The following is a 12,898-nucleotide window of genomic DNA, read 5'->3' as shown; positions in this document are numbered from 1 at the left end:
GTCTGACAAATGTCAGAAGAGTTTTTCTGAATTGCGTGATGCATTGTGTTCTGCTCCGATGTTGGGTACCCCCGAATATAGTAAACCTTTTACACTTTATGTACACGAGAGAGAAGGTTGTGCGTTGTCAGTGTTGACGCAACAATTTGGAGACAAGCAGCGCCCATGTGCGTATTTTTCAGCCTCTTTAGATCCTGTAGCTAGGGCGTTGCCTAGTTGTCTAAGAGCTACAGCGGCAGCGGCTGTTTCTATCCGACAGTCTGCTGGTTTGGTATTGGATAATACATTGATTGTAATGGTCCCACATGCCGTGGATACCCTATTGAACAGAACAAAGACTCAACATCTTACCAGTGCACATTTGTCAGGTTATGAGTTGACGCTTTTGGCTAGCCATGTGCACATCAAGCGGTGCAACACATTGAAACCAGCTACATTGTTGCCAATTTTTGTAGAGACAGATGTTCAGGAACAGCATGACTGTTTTCTCCGGACAGAGGAGGAAATGAAGGGTAGAGTTGATCTGAAAGGTACTCCTCTTTCGAATCCTGATGGTACCCTATGGGTAGATGGTTCGTGCTTTAAGCTTCCGAATGGAGAGTTGACTGCAGCATATGCTATCACAACTTTGCACACGATTGTTGAAACAGCACGTATTGCACAGAATTCAGCGCAGGCAGCAGAGTGGATAGCATTGACTAGAGCGTGTGTGTTGTCAAAAGGAAAGAGAGTGAATGTTTTTACTGATAGCCAATATGCATTTGGCATGGCTCACAGTTTTGGTCGTTTGTGGAAAGAGAGAGGATTTCTTACTTCCCATGGTACGAAAATTTAGCATGGACAATTAGTGAGTGAACTTCTTGAATCACTTACTTTGCCGACCCAAATTGCGATAGTAAAGTGTAGTGCGCATAAGAAGGTTACGGATGATGTGGGTCGAGGGAATGCGTTTGCAGATGAAGTAGCGAGAGAAACAGCGAAAGATGTGAAGAGTCGGATGTATGTTGCAGGTCCTGCCAGATGGGTTGTGGAAGGAGGAATGTGTGAAGATACAACAGAAAGTGTGAAGATGATTCAGGCAGAAGCTACTGAGAAAGAATTGAGTATGTGGAGAGAGAGTACGGGAATGTTGAATTCAACAGGCTGTTGGGTTGAGTTGTCAGAGCACCGGTGATGGTTGTTGCCGCATGCATATGTGCTCCCGGTGGTTACTATGGCTCATGGGCTGGCTCACATTAGCTCTCTGCCTCCAGCTGCCATCATGGAAGCCAGCCGCGTGCAGCCTATCAAGCTAGCCAGGGTTACCAAAGTCCTCAGCAGAACCGGCTCACAGGGCCAGTGCACCCAGGTTCGGGTTGAGTTAATGGATGACAGCAACCGATCAATTATTCGTAATGTGAAGGGGCCAGTCCGTGAAGGAGATGTTCTTACGTTACTGGAATCTGAACGTGAAGCAAGAAGATTACGCTAAAACATTGCATTGATTTCAATGATCCTGCTACAAACTTAGACGTGAAGAAACATCTGATTGTTTGATATTCAAAACGCTGAAAACATTTTTGGGGGAATAAACTTGTTCAGTTTGGACATGTAGTTCAAAAGGGATATGTAAGTTGTTGGCTCCGGTATGGCAGAATGGTGGAATTCCTAAGTGTGCTGAGAATTTGGTTAAACACTGCATGATTTGCTTGATGCATAATCCTGGAAAGGGAACCCCAACTCCAGCAGGTCATTTTGCTCCTCCAACGTATCCATTCGAGGTGCTACAGATATACTACATTCATATGGAAAGATGCAATAACTTGAAGTATGTCCTTGTGCTTGTTTGTGCATTTTCCAGATGGATAGAGGCCTACCCCCAAAAGGATAATACTGCCTTGTCTACAGCCAAGGTTTTGCTCAAAGAATTCAATCCCAGATATGGCTTGCCGAGGATGGTATGGAGTGATAATGGACGTGAATTTGTGGGTCAGATTATGAAGAAAGTATGTGCGGGTCTGGGTATTAAACAGAAATTTCACGCTGCGAATCACCCCCAGTAAGCAGGCCTGGTCGAGTGCTATAATGGCACTCTGAAGCTGAAGTTGGTCAAGGTGCAAGCGAGCTCTGGTCTTACATGGCCCGATGCCTTACCATTGGCACTTTTGTCCACGAGAACGACAGTACATTCTCGTGTGGGACCTAGCCCATACGAGATTGTTTTTGGATGCCCGGCGAATGTCTGGGGTGTGCCGAGGCCTAAGAAGTACTTTGATATCGAGTACCCTATGTTGGTTAACTACTTACATGATTTGACTGCTAAATTGCATGTTCTTCACCAACAGGTCCATGACACTTTGCCTTCAGTTTCTGTAGACGCAGGCCACATGATTCAACCTGGCGAATGGATTCTAACCAGGAATTTCCAGTGGTCAAAGAACTTGGAACCAAGATGGACCGGTCAATACCAAGTCCTGTTATCAACTCGGACTGCTATTAAGGTGTTCGGCAAGAAAAACTGGGTACATGGTACCCATTGCAAGAAGATACCTTTGCCCTTACCGTACGATAAGTGGGTCCGGGAAGGTGTTGCCGATTCCGAGAGTGAAAGGGTTCCAAGATTTATACCTTTTAGCGATGCACATCTGGAATGGACTCAGTCGGAACGTGCGGATAATGAAGTCTTGCAAGAAGCTGTGCCGCCGTGTTTGAGATTTAATACTACGCATCCAGAGACACTCTTTCAGGATCAAACTGTGCCTGGTAAAGAACGCTACAACTTAAGGTCTAAAAAGGACAAATAAAATCTGAATTATTTTGTGAATTACACTCTTTCAGACAACAGACTATTTTTCTTTTTCTTTTTTGAGCCACCTTCCGGGTTCAGCTGCAGGGTCGCGGTATAAGACTTAAGGGGTGGCCCGCGTATTGACGAAAGGTCTGTGGTTCTAGGGACGTCTAGGACGCCTGGACGCACACTTGAGTGAAGAAGGAAAATTGCTGTGAGCAGCACGTTAGAGGATGGAGTCTGTTGTAACTGAAAGAGATGTTGAGAGAATAGATCTTAAGACAAGATTTTGTACATTGATATATAGCAAATGTTGTATAATATTGTGCTTTTTGATGTTTTTAAGTATCACATTAGCTTGTGTGGGTTGGATTGTCCATGTTACACATTACAAGATAATGGACAGGGAATACCATTCCATCCATTTAATCCTCAGTTCCAAGGGTGGCCAAACCCGTACTTCCCAGTACCTATGAACCACCAAATGCAACCACAAGGTGCTCAAAATTACCAACAAGGCCGCCCTTTTTTAGGGAATGGCCAGAACAACCGCAGGTCCAGGCAAAAAGGAGTAACCTGGTCCGACCAGACACGACAGGTCCAAACCAGAAGTGTCACCAAGGCCAACACAGGACAAGGTCCGACAACCTAATTGTGAACCTGACTGGACTAGAACTAACAGAAGTTCAAATGAGTGTCCTGAACAAAGGATTAGGTTACGTACCAACCCCAAAAACAGATGTTTTCAAGACAAAGTGTGAACTTGCAAATTTTTGTCGCACTTTAAAATTTAAAGCTTTTTTCAAGGATGAACAAATGCCCCAAGAAGGAGATACCACCTTAAGAAACAAATCTAACTTCTGCCCAATGAACTCGCAAATACCCATTGAAATCAGCACCATCGAACAGGCCATAATGAAGGAGGTGGAAGAATTGAATCATCAACTTCCAAAACCGTTCCAGAACCTAACCAAAGCGGAACAGCTTGCTTTGAAAGAACTGAAGGACAACCAAGACATAGTCATAAAGCCTGCGGACAAGGGTGGAGGTGTAGTCCTTCTAACAACAGAAGGATATGACAGACAATGCATGGATTTATTAGCAGACACTAAATTCTACCAAGTGATAACAATTGACCCAACAGCACGTTTGCAAAGAACAATAGCCCTGATGATTGAAGAAGCAGAAGCCAACAACTGGCTATCCAGAAAGGAGGCTGATTACCTAGTGACTACAGCACCAGTCACACCGTATTTCTACTCTTTGCCCAAAACACACAAAGGAAGGATGCCCCCACCGGGAAGACCCATTGTCTCTGGAATTAATTCCATCCTAGAGCCACTATCGCAATTTGCGGACCAATATCTGAGACCTTTGGTCCAAACCACGCCTACCTACCTAAAAGACACACGAGATCTAATCAACATGCTACTGAACTTTGAGTACTCAGAGAACACCATGCTCTTGGTAGGACTAGACGTCGAGAGCCTCTACACAAGCCTTCCACAACAGAAAACCTTAGAGAATCTCGAAACAATACTTTTTAACGCAAATTGGCCCCATAAAACTCCAAGACATTTCGTACTAGAATGCTGCAGACTGGCCCTTATGGAAAATGTTTTCCAGTATAAAGATGCCCTCTACCTCCAACAACATGGCACGTCTATGGGCAGCACTTTTGCGCCAAGCGTGGCCGGTCTATATGTGAGCACTTTTGAGCAGACTTACATACATAATGTAAACAACCCCTTTGTTCGTCATATACTCTTTTGGAAGAGATATATCGACGATATTTTCTTAATCTGGCAAGGAGACACTGCATCTCTAACAGATTTCCACAGGTGGTTGAACAACCAAGATGAATGCTTAAATTTCACATATACATCCAATGCGCAGAGTCTGGATTTTCTAGACATTACAATCTTCTCTGAAGGAAACACCTTACAAACAAGAACATTTTTCAAGCCAACGGCTAAAAACAGTCTGCTATCCTTCAATAGTTTTCACCCCCGACCCCTGAGAGAAAATCTCCCGTACAGCCAGTTCCTACGATTAAGGAGAAACTGCAGCTCCTTGGCAGACTATAAAACCCAAGCTACTGATCTCTGTGAAAAACTCACAGTTAGAGATTATCCCAGGAAAATAATTAACTCCTGCAAAAAACGTGCCAGAAATCAACCCAGAGAGTCTCTACTCGAAAGTCGCCCAAAACAGATTGATGACAGGACTACATGTGTCACAACTTATAGCCCAATTACAAATCAGGTGAAGAAAATAATTAACCGCAATTGGAAAATTCTAACATCTAACACCCTGACCTGGTCCAAGCCAAGATTCGCGAACAAAAGGAGCAGAAACATCAAAGATCTACTGGTCCACACTAGACCACCACCAAAGAAAAAGAAACAACAACCAGGTCTATGGAATAATCCTCCAATAACTGGACACTATCCATGCGGTACCTGTGTAGCTTGCGCTACCACAGAACCAACAAAAGAATTGCAGTTACTTCCGAATTTCTTATGGAAATTAAAAAGACACACCAACTGCAATACTAGCCATGTTGTGTACATGATTACCTGTTTTTGCAACATGAGTTATATAGGGATGACATGCCGCAAGGCAAAACAAAGACTCTGTGAACACCGGAGCAACGTTAACTGCAAGAAAAGCACAACAAAGATGTCGTCTCATTATAAGGAACTAAAACACACAGCAGACGACCTACATTGGGTAATCTTAGAAACTCTAGAAACAGTAGACAGGAATGCAGCGAAAATCCTGTTCGAGAAGGAACAACGTTGGGTCCATAGGGTCAAAACAGATACCCTTGGTCTCAACGATTCTATTCCTTGGTCGTCTCTTAACAGATGATTCAATTACAATAGCCCTCCATCAGAAACAAACCTCACCCCAATGGTCCTTAAGCATTAACCACCTCTAGTGCAATATCACTTAAATGGCCCACAAGATTGACACTGAAACCAATAGGTCTCATAGTCTAGTAGTGAATTACTGTAACTATCTAAACCTCCCCTCTACCTGGTAATTTGAAAAGTACCCAAGAAGTAAAAAACACAATTAAGGGCATCCCCAACGATAATTAGCCCTCTTTACTGTCATCTTAGAAATCAAATCTTAGTTCCTCAATTAATTTACACTCTTTTCACGTTTGGATTATATGTAAAATACAAGATACTTTTCTCTTAAAATAGAGTCATAACCACTCTCTAAATCCAACCAGGCGTCGTGGTATTTCTTAGTATTTTTTCCATGACTATCGCCATAGAGTACATATTCACCCGGAAACGTACAGACTCTTGTTCCGGGTGACGACAGGCAGAGTCAGCACAAGCTGCCAGGACTGAGTAGAAGGCACTAAGGTAATCAGGGACTATGCGCACGTTCAGGATACAAGAACCGCAAGTAAGAGACCCCTTACCTTAACATCTTTCTCTTAATAACCCCACAGTAAGGCCTCTCTCGTCCAGCCTAACTCCCCGAGGAAGTAATTTCTTGACAAAAATTAGGTACGCAACAAAACCGAAAAAACCACATTAACGCTAGCATCAAAAGCGCACCCATTACGATTCGAGTCACGCATTGTAGCATTACTAGATAATGATCCAAGACTAACTAAAGGAACTTATTTGGCCAAAAGAAGCATGTAAAGTTTGCTGTTCTGCGTAAGCACCATACGCTTAGAAAAATACCTGCTGTCCCAGCACTGAATGTATGCAGCGTTTTTAAGCGTTTTTAAACGCAATCACGAGGCGGTTAAAGTTATAGCGTCTTTCACCATAGACCACGCACAAGACCAAGTAATATCTTAGAACTATGAGCACCTCACTACAGTATTAACCGAATCACCTATGCCCGCCGAAGCATGATAATGGGAGAGTTGACGCCTGAAATGAGTTTGATTCAATGAAAAATATTGCCATTTTCTAGTTCCTTGAATTTACAAGGGTACTATTGTACATAATTATATGTCTCCTATACCCTATCTCCCTATTTGTTGTTGTGTGTATGTCTGTCTATTCTCTTTTACAGGTACAATGAAGCCTTAAACTCACGAAGAATCAGGGCAATAACCCTTTATTCTTCTCACAATTTTTTCACTATTTTCACCCCCATTGGTCCTGACGAAAGCCTATTGATCTACTGACTACCCAAGGCTGAAACATGTTGACCTCTTTTTAAACCCCATAAAAAGTGCACTTGAATTCCTTATCAATTCGAAGGGTGCACACATAATTTTATCAATAGTCAGAATCCAGATTTATTAAATTTATCTTTCTCTGGCTGTCCGGACTTTTTTATAACAAAATCACCACCAATCCCCCACTATTCCACAATCACTACTGCCTTAAACCTAAGGTAAAACCTCCTGGTGGAGGGTGCACACACAAAAAAATGATCCAATGATTACGCACGCACGTGTAAAAAAGCGGGGACACAGTATATACCGCTCAGAGAAGTTTCCAACATACACGTGTGTGAGGGTCATATTTTGGGAGATACCACCTCTTTGACCTGCAAAACCAGGGTTTAAGCAGGACAAGTGATCCTTTCCCCTTTCTGATTAAGAGAGTATACTACGGAGACTGAAAGGATTCTCACTCTGCCTCCCCCGTCCTCATGATTATATATGCTGAGCAGCGAACAGCTGTGGGAGAAAACTTCATAGGTATCTACAAGAGCCTTTGATATCATACTGCCTAAAGAAGACGTCGACATCATGGCGGGCAGTTTTGGACTCAGTTATACGACTGAGGATATTGACGAAATTTTGGCAAGACCACCCCTACTCATGGAAGGTCACCTCAACCAGACTCTGTCTTCCACGGCGGAATGGGACGAGTTAAGTGAAGTAAAGAAAGAACAAGTACGAACGGCTGTACATGGCATAATAATGACTGAGTATCTCCGAGTCAACGCAGCACCGAAAGGCTTGTGGGTGACGAATGCACCACGCATTTTCTTAAAGGATCTAGCGTTTCGCAAAGATTGGTCCTCCATATCTTGGAAATGTACGAGAGACTATCTAGTGCTTATAATTAAGACTGCAACCAGATTAACGGATGAACTCGCAATCAAGATTGAGATTTTGGAAACAAAACTGAACAACACAATCAACATAACTATCTATAAAACCCGTCTTGACGAGATTAACAAAGAAATGAAAGATAGCCAAGAATACTTAACACAAACAAAACTGCAAAAACTTGCGAAAGAATTGAAAAGGTTCTCCTTGGAACGTATCCACCCTTACAGTAGCAAAGGCTACAAACCCAATGACAACTCAGAAGCAAACAGCATGTCATCAGACAACAGTTCAGACCAGAGCGGAGACGACACAGCCACCCGCGGCCGAGGAAATTTTAGGAATAAGAGAGGACAGCGGAGAGGCCGTAATAACTATTGGCGCCCTCCATACTTCCAAGATAATGGACAGGGAATACCATTCCATCCATTTAATCCTCAGTTCCAAGGGTGGCCAAACCCGTACTTCCCAGTACCTATGAACCACCAAATGCAACCACAAGGTGCTCAAAATTACCAACAAGGCCGCCCTTTTTTAGGGAATGGCCAGAACAACCGCAGGTCCAGGCAAAAAGGAGTAACCTGGTCCGACCAGACGCGACAGGTCCAAACCAGAAGTGTCACCAAGGCCAACACAGGACAAGGTCCGACAACCTAATTGTGCACCTGACTGGACTAGAACTAACAGAAGATCAAATGAGTGTCCTGAACAAAGGATTAGGTTACGTACCAACCCCAAAAACAGATGTTTTCAAGACAAAGTGTGAACTTGCACATTTTTGTCGCACTTTAAAATTGAAAGCTTTTTTCAAGGATGAACAAATGCCCCAAGAAGGAGATACCACCTTAAGAAACAAATCTAACTTCTGCCCAATGAACTCGCAAATACCCATTGAAATCAGCACCTTCGAACAGGCCATAATGAAGGAGGTGGAAGAATTGAATCATCAACTTCCAAAACCGTTCCAGAACCTAACCAAAGCGGAAAAGCTTGCTTTGACAGAACTGAAGGACAACCAAGACATAGTCATAAAGCCTGCGGACAAGGGTGGAGGTGTAGTCCTTCTAACAACAGAAGGATATGACAGAAAATGCATGGATTTATTAGCAGACACTAAATTCTACCAAGTGATAACAATTGACCCAACAGCACGTTTGCAAAGAACAATAGCCCTGATGATTGAAGAAGCAGGAGCCAACAACTGGCTATCCAAAAAGGAGGCTGATTACCTAGTGACTACAGCACCAGTCACACCGTATTTCTACTCTTTGCCCAAAACACACAAAGGAAGGATGCCCCCACCGGGAAGACCCATTGTCTCTGGAATTAATTCCATCCTAGAGCCACTATCGCAATTTGCGGACCAATATCTGAGACCTTTGGTCCAAACCACGCCTACCTACCTAAAAGACACACTAGATCTAATCAACATGCTACTGAACTTTGAGTACTCAGAGAACACCATGCTCTTGGTAGGACTAGACGTCGAGAGCCTCTACACAAGCCTTCCACAACAGAAAACCTTAGAGACTCTCGAAACAATACTTTTTAACGCAAATTGGCCCCATAAAACTCCAAGACATTTCGTACTAGAATGCTGCAGACTGGCCCTTATGGAAAAAAAATTCCAGTATAAAGATGCCCTCTACCTCCAACAACATGGCACGTCTATGGGCAGCACTTTTGCGCCAAGCGTGGCCGGTCTATATGTGAGCACTTTTGAGCAGACTAACATACATAATGTAAACAACCCCTTTGTTCGTCATATACTCTTTTGGAAGAGATATATCGACGATATTTTCTTAATCTGGCAAGGAGACACTGCATCTTTAACAGATTTCCACAGGTGGTTGAACAACCAAGATGAATGCTTAAATTTCACATATTCATCCAATGCGCAGAGTCTGGATTTTCTAGACATTACAATCTTCTCTGAAGGAAACACCTTACAAACAAGAACATTTTTCAAGCCAACGGCTAAAAACAGTCTGCTATCCTTAAATAGTTTTCACCCCCGACCCCTGAGAGAAAATCTCCCGTACAGCCAGTTCCTACGATTAAGGAGAAACTGCAGCTCCTTGGCAGACTATAAAACCCAAGCTACTGATCTCTGTGAAAAACTCACAGTTAGAGATTATCCCAGGAAAATAATTAACTCCTGCAAAAAACGTGCCAGAAATCAACCCAGAGAGTCTCTACTCGAAAGTCGCCCAAAACAGATTGATGACAGGACTACATGTGTCACAACTTATAGCCCAATTACAAATCAGGTGAAGAAAATAATTAACCGCAATTGGAAAATTCTAACATCTAACACCCTGACCTGGTCCAAGCCAAGATTCGCGAACAAAAGGAGCAGAAACATCAAAGATCTACTGGTCCACACTAGACCACCACCAAAGAAAAAGAAACAACAACCAGGTCTATGGAATAATCCTCCAATAACTGGACACTATCCATGCGGTACCTGTGTAGCTTGCGCTACCACAGAACCAACAAAAGAATTGCAGTTACTTCCGAATTTCTTATGGAAATTAAAAAGACACACCAACTGCAATACTAGCCATGTTGTGTACATGATTACCTGTCCTTGCAACATGAGGTATATAGGGATGACATGCCGCAAGGCAAAACAAAGACTCTGTGAACACCGGAGCAACGTTAACTGCAAGAAAAGCACAACAAAGATGTCGTCTCATTATAAGGAACTAAAACACACAGCAGACGACCTACATTGGGTAATCTTAGAAACTCTAGAAACAGTAGACAGGAATGCAGCGAAAACCAGGTTCGAGAAGGAACAACGTTGGGTCCATAGGCTCAAAACAGATACCCTTGGTCTCAACGATTCTATTCCTTGGTCGTCTCTTAACAGATGATTCAATTACAATAGCCCTCCATCAGAAACAAACCTCACCCCAATGGTCCTTAAACATTAACCACCTCTAGTGCAATATCACTTAAATGGCCCACAAGATTGACACTGAAACCAATAGGTCTCATAGTCTAGTAGTGAATTACTGTAACTATCTAAACCTCCCCTCTACCTGGTAATTTGAAAAGTACCCAAGAAGTAAAAAACACAATTAAGGGCATCCCCAACGATAATTAGCCCTCTTTACTGTCATCTTAGAAATCAAATCTTAGTTCCTCAATTAATTTACACTCTTTGCACGTTTGGATTATATGTAAAATAAAAGATACTTTTCTCTTAAAATAGAGTCATAACCACTCTCTAAATCCAACCAGGCGTCGTGGTATTTCTTAGTATTTTTTCCATGACTATCGCCATAGAGTACATATTCACCCGGAAACGTACAGACTCTTGTTCCGGGTGACGACAGGCAGAGTCAGCACAAGCTGCCAGGACTGAGTAGAAGGCACTAAGGTAATCAGGGACTACGCGCGCGTTCAGGATACAAGAACCGCAAGTAAGAGACCCCTTACCTTAACATCTTTCTCTTAATAATCCCACAGTAAGGCCTCTCTCGTCCAGCCTAACTCCCCGAGGAAGTAATTTCTTGACAAAAATAAGGTACGCAACAAAACCGAAAAAACCACATTACCGCTAGCATCAAAAGCGCACCCATTACGATTCGAGTCACGCATTATAGCATTACTAGATAATGATCCAAGACTAACTAAAGGAACTTATTTGGCCAAAAGAAGCATGTAAAGTTTGCTGTTCTGCGTAAGCACCATACGCTTAGAAAAATACCTGCTGTCCCAGCACTGAATGTATACAGCGTTTTTAAGCGTTTTTAAACGCAATCACGAGGCGGTTAAAGTTATAGCGTCTTTCACCATAGACCACACACAAGACCAAGTAATATCTTAGAACTATGGGCACCTCACTACAGTATTAACCGAATCACCTATGCCCGCCGAAGCATGATAATGGGAGAGTTGACGCCTGAAATGAGTTTGATTCAATGAAAAATATTGCCATTTTCTAGTTCCTTGAATTTACAAGGGTACTATTGTACATAATTATATGTCTCCTATACCCTATCTCCCTATTTGTTGTTGTGTGTATGTCTGTCTATTCTCTTTTACAGGTACAATGAAGCCTTAAACTCACGAAGAATCAGGTCAATAACCCTTTATTCTTCTCACAATTTTTTCACTATTTTCACCCCCATTGGTCCTGACGAAAGCCTATTGATCTACTGACTACCCAAGGCTGAAACATGTTGACCTCTTTTTAAACCCCATAAAAAGTGCACTTGAATTCCTTATCAATTCGAAGGGTGCACACATAATTTTATCAATAGTCCGAATCCAGATTTATTAAATTTATCTTTCTCTGGCTGTCCGGACTTTTTTATAACAAAATCACCACCAATCCCCCACTATTCCACGATCACTACTGCCTTAAACCTAAGGTAAAACCTCCTGGTGGAGGGTGCACACACAAAAAAATGATCCAATGATTACGCACGCACGTGTAAAAAAGCGGGGACACAGTATATACCGCTCAGAGAAGTTTCCAACATACACGTGTATGAGGGTCATATTTTGGGAGATACCACCTCTTCGACCTGCAAAACCAGGGTTTAAGCAGGACAAGTGATCCTTTCCCCTTTCTGATTAAGAGAGTATACTACGGAGACTGAAAGGATTCTCACTCTGCCTCCCCGTCCTCATGATTATATATGCTGAGCAGCGAACAGCTGTGGGAGAAAACTTCATAGGTATCTACAAGAGCCTTTGATATCATACTGCCTAAAGAAGACGTCGACATCATGGCGGGCAGTTTTGGACTCAGTTATATGACTGAGGATATTGACAAAATTTTGGCAAGACCACCCCTACTCATGGAAGGTGACCTCAACCAGACTCTGTCTTCCACAGCGGAATGGGACGAGTTAAGTGAAGTAAAGAAAGAACAAGTACGAACGGCTGTACATGGCATAATAATGACTGAGTATCTCCGAGTCAACGCAGCACCGAAAGGCTTGTGGGTGACGAATGCACCACGCATTTTCTTAAAGGATCTAGCGTTTCGCAAAGATTGGTCCTCCATATCTTGGAAATGTACGAGAGACTATCTAGTGCTTATAATTAAGACTGCAACCAGATTA

At 42.8% G+C, this 12,898-nt stretch overlaps 1 pseudogene; it reads left to right on the top strand.

Moving 5' to 3' along the window:
* The first annotated feature begins 1,261 nt into the window (after positions 1-1,261).
* On the top strand, positions 1,262-1,587 carry LOC144825093 (small ribosomal subunit protein eS28 pseudogene; annotated as a pseudogene).
* Positions 1,588-12,898: the final 11,311 nt, after the last annotated feature.

The sequence above is a fragment of the Lissotriton helveticus genome, chromosome 3_1 (assembly GCF_964261635.1).
Source record: "Lissotriton helveticus chromosome 3_1, aLisHel1.1, whole genome shotgun sequence".
Lineage (NCBI taxonomy): Eukaryota > Metazoa > Chordata > Amphibia > Caudata > Salamandridae > Lissotriton > Lissotriton helveticus.
The sequence above is the reverse complement of the archived record's forward strand: the minus strand, read 5'-3'. Positions and strand labels throughout refer to the sequence as shown.